Genomic DNA, 10,843 nt, shown 5'->3' with positions numbered 1-10,843 from the left:
CTCCCGCAAGAACTCTCTCTAACTTTCACCACCAGCCCACACCAACCCCATGCAGGCATCGCTTGGAACCAGCTTTTCTGTCTCGTAACTTATTCCTGTCCGACTCTTTGTGGTGTGACTGGATAAAGTATCATGTAAGCCATTGTGGTTCATGGATGCAAGGGGATTTATTACACAGAAAACCACGTTTGTCTTCTTTGTTCTCCCTATCCCTTTTTGCTTTCTTGTTGATAAACCTGTTTTCTCACCATTGGAGTGTCGGCCTGGTGTGTGGTTCGGAATTTGACTCACATTGCAGTTCGAAGTTCTAACTCAGTCATTGGGAATTGGCATGAAAAGCTCTCATTGGGTTTAAAAACTGCAGAGGTTCATCCTGGGTACATCACTTGGCACCAATCCTTTCAGACAGAAACTGGCTGTAAGCGACGGATCTCATTTCTGTACATTGGAAACTAAAGAAAAGATATGTTCGGCTTTCCCGGTGGATGGTCTCTGAGGACCATGCGTCACTAAATTGGTGCTCGTCTGGGTGGAAGATTTGACCTCGTGTCCATCCCACTGTTCACCATAAGATTCATATTCAGGATTGGGATGAGGACACTGGTTCGAATGCGACGACAGTAACAATACTCATCATATTACCTTTCACCCAACTTCCTCCAATGGGTAAAGTATGAGTTAAGAATCTCAACAAAAGCTTTCATTAAAGTTTAAGTAAAAGGGAACATTAATTAAAGTGCAGGGAAGGCTAAATGAATAAGTAAGGTTATTAAAAATGAACAATCTTTAGTTGGGTACTTCCAGCAGCCCTATTAACACAAGTTTTTGGAGGTCAGAATGCAGTACAGAGAGGTACCCTGATCTCCAAAACAGGAACACTGGTGTCCAAACCTTTGACTTAAAAACAAGTGTTTAACATCAAACTTAACAAAAACAATAAAATGAACAAGAGAAATAAGAGAGGGGCCAAACCATTCTAGAATTACTCTCCCTCACTCAAGTCACGTAATGTCCAAGCTCCTCATAATCCTTCTCCAACAATGCGAGTTTCTCCCGTGCCTCAGCGAACTCTCCCTCCTCCATTCCTTCCCCCACATACCAGTGCACAAAGGTGCGTTTGGCGTACATCAGGTCAAACTTGTGATCGAGCTGTGCCCAGGCTTCTGCAATGGCTGTCGTGTTGCTCAACATGCACAAGACTCGCTGCCCCTTGGCGAGTTCACCTCCAGGCACCACAGTCGGAGGCTGGTAGCTTATTGTCGACCTGAAATAAGAAGAAACAACAGCTGATAAGCAAGCACAATGGCATCACTGCCATTTTCGAACAGCGTCCTGGTGATTTGCCTGCATTTGGCTGTACCATTAAATCGGCGGGACAGTAATCTACAAATTGGATGGAACGCTTGGGTTTCATGACCGTGACACATTGGGTACGACATCTCCACGATATAGCATGCAGCACGCCATGTACTTACCATGATGAGGGTCACACTTCATCTGATTGTTGGGCTCAAAACACGCATCAGTGATGTCCAACACCAACAGCAGCTCATGGAAGGCCTTCTCATCAGAGATAATGGGTGCGTAAGTGGTCAATGGGAAGTGCATTTGTAGGTAGGGCTCCAGGTTCCTCTGAAAGTCATGCAATTGGATACTGAGTGAGCCAAAGCATAATGAGGCGGTGATAGATGACACAATCTGTGCCATAAGGCAGTTCAAGTTTGTGGAGCTCAGCAACTCTATGTGCAAGTTGCAACGAGATATGTCATAGATAGCCTTGTTGTCCACCATGAAGGTACACTCTGTGTGTTCGAGCATGATGTAGGTTGTCAGAATGGAGTTAAATGGCTCGAGCACAACAGTAGACACTTGAGATGCCGGGGACATGGTGAACTCCAACTTGGACTTCTTCCCGTAGTCAAGGGAGAGGCGCTCCATAAGCAGGGAGAAAAAGCCAGAACCCATGCCACCCCCTAAGGAGTGGAAGATTAGGAAACCCTGCAGGCTTGTGCACTGGTCCAACTGGGGTTCAGGAAATACATCACAAGTTACAAACATTGGTATTGAAAGTAGTTATTCAGAAGCAATTATTGAACCTACAAGAGTTGCTTCGGAATGTGACATCCTCTTGGTAGAACAGTGATGTTTGTTTCTGTATAAAGTTATTGAAAGCTTCTCTGGACTCGAACATCATCACTGGACCAACAGGAGGCCACAAAGTCCCTCCAAGCCCAGAATAAACTAGAGGGGGAGCACTCGGGAGAGTGCAAAACCTCCGCCGCCAATACTGCTGGGTCACTCAAGTGAACCTTATATCCTATTCATTAAATATGATGTCAACAGTGCTGACAGAGTTATAGTTCTTTTCTCCATTTTTTTTTTTGGGGGGGGGGGGCGGTTGGAAATCACTTAAAACATGTAGAAATGCAAAAAAGAAGAAATCAAAATTTTGTTGAAAAAAAAAGTTGCAAAAATTTTTTTTCTCTAACAATTTTTTTTTGGGGGGGGTTGGAAATCACTTAAAACATGTAGAAATGCAAAAAAAAAAAAATTTTCTCGAACAATTTCTTTTTCGGGGGGGGGGGCAATCTAATGCCATGATCCTTGGACCATACCTAACCCCCCCCCCCACCAGGTTTCGTCAAAATCCGTCGAGGAGTTTTTTCCGTAATACTGTTCACAAACAAACAAACAGAAAGGGGTGAAAACAGTAACCTCCGATCTTCGATGGCGGCGGTTAATAAATAAAATACATAGGAGCTTATTTTGAGGAAACAATTCTTTCTAATGTACCTGCTTATGGATGCGGTCTTGAACTGGGTCCACAATCTCCTTTCCAATGGTGTAGTAGCCCCGAGCATAGTTGTTGGCTGCATCCTCTTAACCCAAAATAAGTTGCTCGGGGTGGAAGAGTTGCCTATGTACCGGTGTGGACTTCATCTGAAGAACGGCACAACTTCAACATCAGGATGAAGGTAAGTTACCTCACAAGCTGGAAATTCAGAAAGAGGAATGAAAGGGAAAGATAAGGAAGAAGAAACTTATTGACAGGTTGCTCACCAATCACAGTCGGTTCCAAATCGACAAGGATGGCAAGAGGAACATGCTTCCCAGCATCCGTATGACAAAAGGTGTTTAAAGAGTCATTGCCATCCCCGATGGTCTTGTTGGATGTCCATCAGGCTGAATTCCATGGTCCAGAAAATGGAGCTCCCAGCAAGAATTTCCAATCTGCATGCCTGCCTGGCTTATATGGATGGAGATGCACTTACGCTGCAGGACACAAGCATGACCCAAGTGATACTTCTGCTTTGACCACTGTTCTCAACCCACAAGGTAATTTATTCATATACAACTTCCACAACCACCTAAAAAACAAGCTCCAAAGCACCAGCACCCACAAACCACCAACCACCCTGCACAATCCCCACACCACGACCCACAAACCAGCTCCTAAACACAATGAACAACACACCACCACAAATTCATTCGAGTGACAAACATTGTACGAAATACGTTTCTACCACAGGAACTTCAATTACAAGTCATCGCTTATAAAAGGTATTCAGCAGAAGAGATAGCAGCGGTAGCTAGATGGTATTCATAGAATACTTACCCCTCGCAGACTTGAGAAGGACTTTGTGTGAGCCAACTCTTCTGGTGGAAAATTTGTAATTAAAAAATTAAATTCAAATAAAATAGAAGAGCAAATTGGTACAAGTCCTGCATTGGAGTCATCAGGAGGAATCTGTATAGGATTTGGGTTTCAGTTGCTACTACTCTACCCTCAAACCCAGGCAGTCAAGTGAGCCTTATACAAAAAAAATAAACGAGAGCAATTCGACTGCACGCAGTCGACGGGTATGCCTCCACTCTCCCGCACAAATACTTGAGTATTGACATATTTGACCCTTGACCTTTACCACATCTGGCCCAAAATCTAATCACTTAATTGACCTGTCTTACTTTACCTTTGTACCAAGTTTGATGAAATTGTCCAATATTTGAGTTGGGCGTAAACAGTAAAATTTCAGAGTTTGACCTTGACCTTTATCACATGTGGCCCAAAATTTAATCACTTAATTGCCCCGTCTTACTTTACCTTTTTACCAAGTTTGATGAAATTCTACAATTTGCTTCTCGAGTTATCGCGTAAACGAAAATCCGGACGGACGAACGGACGGATGGACAACCCAGAAACATAATGCCTCCGGCACCCTTGATGCGAAGGCATAAAAAAAAAAAATCTACCCACATTAAAAACTTAGATTCTGGCTGCCAAACCATGTGTCCGATCAGGTTGAAATTTAAAGCAAATATTCCGCATCACTACTAGATCATAATTTTGAAGTTCCACGTCGATCGATGGAGCAGATCAACAGTGAAAATTTTAAAAATATTTCCCTTAAATCTAATATGGCTGCCAAGCCATGTGACCTATCAATTATTCAAGAATACCCTGGTATCCCCAAGGCTTGGGGAACGTGTGTGTGTGTGTGTGTGTGTGTGTGTGTGTGTGTGTGTGTGTGTGTGTGTGTGTGTGTGTGTGTGTGTGTGTGTGTGTGTGTGTGTGTGTGTGTGTGTGTGTGTGTGTGTGTGTGTGTGTGTGTGTGTGTGTGTATTACCCTCAATCTGTCCAGCCCTTCTGAATTACAAGATTTTCAGAAAGGTTTTTGGGTAAATCCAATATTGCTGCAAAACCATGTGACGCATGATGTCATCGGAAGATAACTTTTTGTTCCTCATGGATAAGCAGTCATACCTGTAAAGTTTCTCCTCGATCCGTTCAGCTGTTTGAGATTTTTTAAGTTTAAAAAAAATATATATAAAAAGTGGTTGAGTTTGGGTTTTGATGACATCATATCACATGACCGATGACATCGTAAATTTTTTTATTGTTGTTGACTAATTTATCCCAAGATGACCCTCAATTTTTCATACTGATCGATGTAGATTTCTCCGTATGCAATGACATAATAACGAAGACACCGAGGAAATTATAAAAAAAAAATATATATATATATATATATGTATGTATTTCTCATGGGGAGCACTTGACACGTGCCAAGTTAGTTTCAATTTTTTCCATGGAGCGGTTTCGCAGATACAGAGGTCCAACATTTATTCTATTTTTCAACATAGCTGACACACCATGTGACCTAAGACATCATAATTATCTCTGCCACCAAACGCGAAGGTGGTTACGTTTTCAGCCCTTTCTATTTGTGTACAGGATATCTCAAAAAGTTGTGGGCAGATCCGGATGAAATTTTGTGAGCAGGTTGACAAGGCCAAACTGATTAGATTTTGGTGAAGATCCGGATCCAGATCTGGCTGTTAGAATTTTTGAAGTGATTCTTCACCACTGAGAGATCGGGCCAAAAATGATATATAGCACGATATCTCAAAAAGTTGTAGACAGATTCGGACGAAACTTCGTGGACACATTGGGTGTGGGCAAGGACGAATTGAGTCAATTTTGGTGATGATCCGAATCCGGATCTGGATACGAGAATCATTTAATTGTTAAAGTGATTCTTCACAATTGACAAGGCCAAAAACGACATAGTACTGCACAACATGACATTTCAAAAATGTATCGGGCCCGATATGTTCTCGTGGATCAGGCATTACGTGGCGGAGGTTTGTGCTCTACCGAGTGCCCTTCTGGTTATCAATGAAACATTCTTCATGAGTATTTGCACCTATGGTGAAAATTTCATCTCAATCCACCAAGCGGTTAGAGAGAAAAGGGAATAACAAGTAGCGGTACATTCAAGGTACACCACCCCCATGCCAAATAAATAACTAAATCCTCTAGCGTGCACATCACCGGGGAACCTTTGGCACCCGGCTATGACGTCATGCATCGCCAAGATATAGAATTGGGAAGGAGCGGTGTACAATATGCAGACACGCACGTATGCAACCGATCGCTTAACCCCGCTTTTCGCTTCGCTAACGAGGACATACAACGAAGTTCAACCCAGGAGGCCATCCATGCCTGCACCTCTGTATCACCAATGTTTCTAGGTACCAATGTAATTTCCACATTAACCTCTCCACAGTTTCTGTGACTACCACCTTTCCAGGGAGACCATTGGTGCATGAAAGACCCCCACCTTACTGCCATCCTAACTCTCCCCCTCTCTTCATTCTCAGGCTGTCAATGTCCACTCAGCTGAAAAGAAAGTTGTCTGTACCCTTTATTATGTGAAACATCTCCATCGGATCCACTCGCTATCTTGAAGCGATATCGAGAACAACTGGGTCAAGATTGCAGGAGTGAATAGGGTGGATAGGAGGATGGATGAATGAATTGAGGGAGGACATCGCTGTGCAAATGAGCTTGATGGGGAGATTGGTGAAATTCCGGCTGAGATGGGATGGACGTTTGGTGCGGATGGGGAAAGAAGGAAAGGCAAAGACAACAGATAGGTTGAGGGAGCAAGATGGGAGGAAAAAAAGAGGAAGACCATGGTTGAGATGGGAGTATTGTGTGAGGAGGGATATCAGTAAGGTGGGAGTGGTTGTGGAATGGATAGAGATAGCTGAAGACAGGGGGGAGTGGAGGAGGATCCTGGGCAAGACATGGCAGAAGCTCGGTGTCATTGGTTCTGATCCCTTATAAAGGGCAGAGAAAGAAGACGAGTAAAAGCGCTAAATCATCTTATTTGTTTAATCCATCCTTGCGAAACACTGGTTAAAGCTGCAGATATCACTCTGATCGGTGATTACAATCTGGAACGAAACAATGGACAATCTTCACAAAGCTATGGTGGCCATATTCTACAAGCGTAAAACCAGGCCGTGCTTCATTCGGCCAACGTGACGTCATCGCCTTAGTGTGCTTTTGTGGTGTATTACTTTTTTTTATTTTTTAAAATCAGATTTTTAAAACAATGTTATTGTTGTGGTGCAGATACAAAATGGAGAGATGTCATTTCCTTCCGTTGGAATCATTACCCCGCTCACGAGAAGCAAAAACTGGGGTTTAAAGCAAACGGTTCACGTCCGTCCGTCCCTCTTATCAATCAGTTTGTAGCCTGGTGTTGGCTCAGTGGTTAGGGTGGCGGCTTGGGATCCTCGGGTCCTGAGTTCAAGCCTTGTTAGCCGCTGAATTAATACACCAGGGGGGTTTACTCAGCCTGTCATCCTTCCGAGGTCGGCAAAACGAGTACCAGTTCCAGTGTGTGTACTGCGAGAGGGGCACTGCATCAGCGACACAGTCGCGCTTCAAGAAATGATAGCTACCCCGGCAGCTAAGCTGCCATACGACCACCAATCAGTTTGTGATGGAGGAACATCTTATTTAAATGGAATGTTATATTTTGAACACGAATCGGAACATGTATAGGAAGACAAGTTTGCCGTTTGAATTCGAACGCACTTTGGCTCTGAATTCGTCCAGATCGCGCATGCGCAGAAAGGAGCGAGATGACGCAGCGAGTCTACCCGTCTGTGGATGTCAGTCCTGAAGACGTCGATCGTCACCTTTTGAACAGAAGCGATGGACGAAGTGGGCAGGACAGTCGCGGGTCTTGTGACGACCCAAATCAAGTAGGGTAAACCGCATGATTTTCATTGTTCAAAAAACAATCTCATCTCCAGATGTCAAAATTAAATAACCAACTCGAGGGGGAGCACTCGGGAGAGTGCAAAACCTCTGCCGCCAATACTGCTGGGTCACTTAAGTGAACCTGATATCCTATTCATTGTAGGTCAAAACGGATCAGACTCTACTGAACCACGATTGAATAAACTAAACTAGATCGACGCGCATGTAGAAATGCCAAAAAAATAAAATCTAAAATTTTTTTTGAAAAAAAAAAAGTTGCAAAATTTTGATTTTTTTTTTTTGGTGGTGGGGGGGGGGTGGAAATCACTTAAAACATGTAGAAATGCAAATAAAAATTCAAATTTTTTTCAAATAAAAACGAAATTTTTTTGAAAAAAAAAGTTGCAAAATTTTCTAAGTTTTTTTTTTTTGCACAAAGTCCAAAATCAAATGACATGATCCTTGGACCATACCTCACCCCCTGTGGTGAATTGAAGGTCGTGACGTGTGATCACATGTTGCACGGCTCGAGCACGGAATAGATAAAGCTGAGGTTCGGCTCGGTCGGGGGTGATTGTCCCAGGGGCATTGTCGTTTACGGCGGCGGTTCACTTGGTGCTCGTTGAATGGTGAAAATTGAGAGTATATCGGACTCCGGGCTTATACTGATTTATTTTGCGGTGATTAGTTGCGCGTGTATACCTTACTGCTTATGTACTCCTTGCTGCGCCCGTAGAAGCGGCTTCAATCAAATGGAATAAAGCCTACACTCTGAAGGTTCTTCTCTCGTTTTCATTTCACCCCCCCCCCCACCCCCCCCCAAGTTTCGTCGAAATCCGTCCAGGAGTTTTTCCATAATACTGTTCACACACAAACAGGGGTGAAAACAGTAACCTCCATCTATCTTCGATGGCGGAGGTTAACAACACTCTTAATTAGTCAGTCGAAAGATTAATTACTTGAGACACCAAAAACTTACAATCATAACCTCGAGGAGCGACAACTACACAAACAAGTCCACAAGTCATTTGCATTTCACCGCCACCGGGAATCAAGTTCAACAAAATTAATTAACAACTTCTATTCATTCCAACCTGAAGACAACCTCCAGAAAGTTAGTGCAGGCACAGCGTCGTCAAATTGGTGATGTGGATGAACAAACTACTGCCTCAGCCTCCAGCCGATAATCTGTGGAAGTGCGAGATCGACCCGACGCCGATGTTCCAGTCAGCGCGGGAAGCACAGGCCTTGTTAGGCCCGGAGCAGGCCCGACCCTGCAACTCGTATCTGTCGCTTACTCGTTGCAGTCACCGAACCTCAACAACCTTCTTCACACGTCGAACTGGTCCAGTCCTCTCAAAGGTAACGAGAGAGAGAGACAGAGAGACAGAGAGACAGAGAGACAGAGAGACAGAGAGACAGAGAGACAGAGAGACAGAGAGACAGAGAGACAGAGAGAGAGAGAGAGAGAGAGAGAGAGAGAGAGAGACAGAGAGAGAGAGAGAGAGACCAATTGATCTACCAATGTGCCCTTCATACACTCTCTACCAAGCAGGCCTCGCCCGACCGCGTCCACGACTTCCTTTCCCGCCGCCACATCTTCTTCTTCAATCGAATACCCCGCAGTGACGTCACCTACCTATTTTAACATATGAATACAAACTACTACTCGGTTGAACTGAAAGGGTAAAAAAGGAGCACAACGGACGACATTTCCCTTTCCCACATCGATATCCGCTTAAAAGGCGCGAGCTTTAGTGACGTCATGGGCTATCACTGAAGAGAAGAGGATTTAACGTAACGGCAAAAATAAAACGCTGGCACCCGTCTTTCACCAGAAAATACTACTCCAGTCTCTCCAAATATGCTCGGCAGTCTTCCCGCCCTTCATCAAACGGCTCGATGCGACCGCTAAAGCCCGCCATATCTTCGTCACACAACACAAATGAAATGGCGCTCACTCAGTCCTGAGTTGTAGGGCCTTCGACGCTGCAGGCGTCAACGTTGCCTTGCTGTTCCAGTGAAGCTCAACGGGCCTCGGACTTACACAGCAGCTCAGCGTAGTTCAAATCACTTTACCGCAGCAAAGAAATCCCATCCTCATCGCCAGTTTATAACGTGTGCGATGGGTTTAAGTGGGAGCTCGACGAAATCATGAGGCGCGCAAAATGGCGATTCAGGAACTACTTTATTCCATACTGCATATCAATACGCAAGGCTGTAAATCCACCACGATTCCCTCAACATTAGCTTCGCAACAACTGCAACAACAACACGACTGCCTGGTGTTGGCTCAGTGGTTAGGGTGGCGGCTTGGGATCCTAGGATCCTGAGTTCAAGCCCCGTCGGCCGCTGAATTAATACACCAGGGGGTTGACTCGGCCTGTCATCCTTCCGAGGTCGGCGAAATCATGAGGCGCGCAAAATGGCGATTCAGGAACTACTTTATTCCATACTGCATATCAATACGCAAGGCTGTAAATCCACCACGATTCCCTCAACATTAGCTTCGCAACAACTGCAACAACAACACGACTGCCTGGTGTTGGCTCAGGGGTTAGGATGGCGGCTTGGGATCCTTGGGTCCTGAGTTCAAGCCCTGTCGGCCGCTGAATGAATACACACCAGGGGGTTGACTCGGCCTGTCATCCTTCCGTGGTCGGCAAAATGAGTACCAGTTCCAGTGTGTGTACTGGTAGAGGGGCACTGCATCAGCGACACATTCGCGCTTCAAGAAATGATAGCTGTGGTGAATTGAAGGTCGTGACGCGCGATCACATGTCGCGCGGCTCGTGCACCGGATAGATAAAGCCAAGTCTCCGCACGGTCGGGGGGGGATTGTCCCTGGGGCATTGTCATTTACGGCAGCGGTCCACTTGGTGCTCGTTGAATGGTGAGAATTGAGAGTATACGAATCCGTGCTTATGCTGATTTATTTTGTGGTGATCTACTGCACGTGTATACATTGCTGCATATGTACTCCTTGCTGCACTTGTATCCCCTGATGTGCCCGTAGAAGCGGCTTCAATCAAATGGAATAAAGCCTACACTCTGAAGGTTTTTCTCTCGTTCTCATTACAATTTATTCCATTTAATTCCCTCGGCTCTCTCAACCAACGATGGACAAGATCTACAAACCAGAGAGATTCGACGCAGACCCAAACGCGACTGACTCGGAAATGAAATGGTCGCATTGGTTCCGTTCCTTCTCACACTATCTGACCATTATTGAAGAGGGAGCCGACAAATTGGCCGCCCTTGTGAATCATGTCTCGCCCAGTGTAT

At 44.8% G+C, this 10,843-nt stretch overlaps 1 pseudogene across 1 annotated transcript in view; it reads right to left on the bottom strand.

The window, feature by feature from the left end:
- Nucleotides 1-695: 695 nt before the first annotated feature.
- LOC147020658 (tubulin alpha chain-like) overlaps nt 696-10,843 on the bottom strand; it is a 30,227-nt pseudogene continuing 20,079 nt past the window's right edge. The window contains exons 2-6 of the transcript XR_015061393.1: nt 3,378-3,453; nt 3,061-3,273; nt 2,794-2,940; nt 1,476-2,022; nt 696-1,264 (exon numbers count right to left, since the gene is read on the bottom strand). The product of XR_015061393.1 is annotated as a tubulin alpha chain-like (transcript). The remainder of the gene's footprint in view (nt 1,265-1,475; nt 2,023-2,793; nt 2,941-3,060; nt 3,274-3,377; nt 3,454-10,843) is intronic.

Source organism: Eptatretus burgeri, chromosome 9 (assembly GCF_056783735.1).
Source record: "Eptatretus burgeri isolate ZD-2024b chromosome 9, Ebu_testis_v1, whole genome shotgun sequence".
In the NCBI taxonomy this organism is placed as follows: Eukaryota; Metazoa; Chordata; class Myxini; order Myxiniformes; family Myxinidae; genus Eptatretus; species Eptatretus burgeri.
The sequence above is the reverse complement of the archived record's forward strand: the minus strand, read 5'-3'. Positions and strand labels throughout refer to the sequence as shown.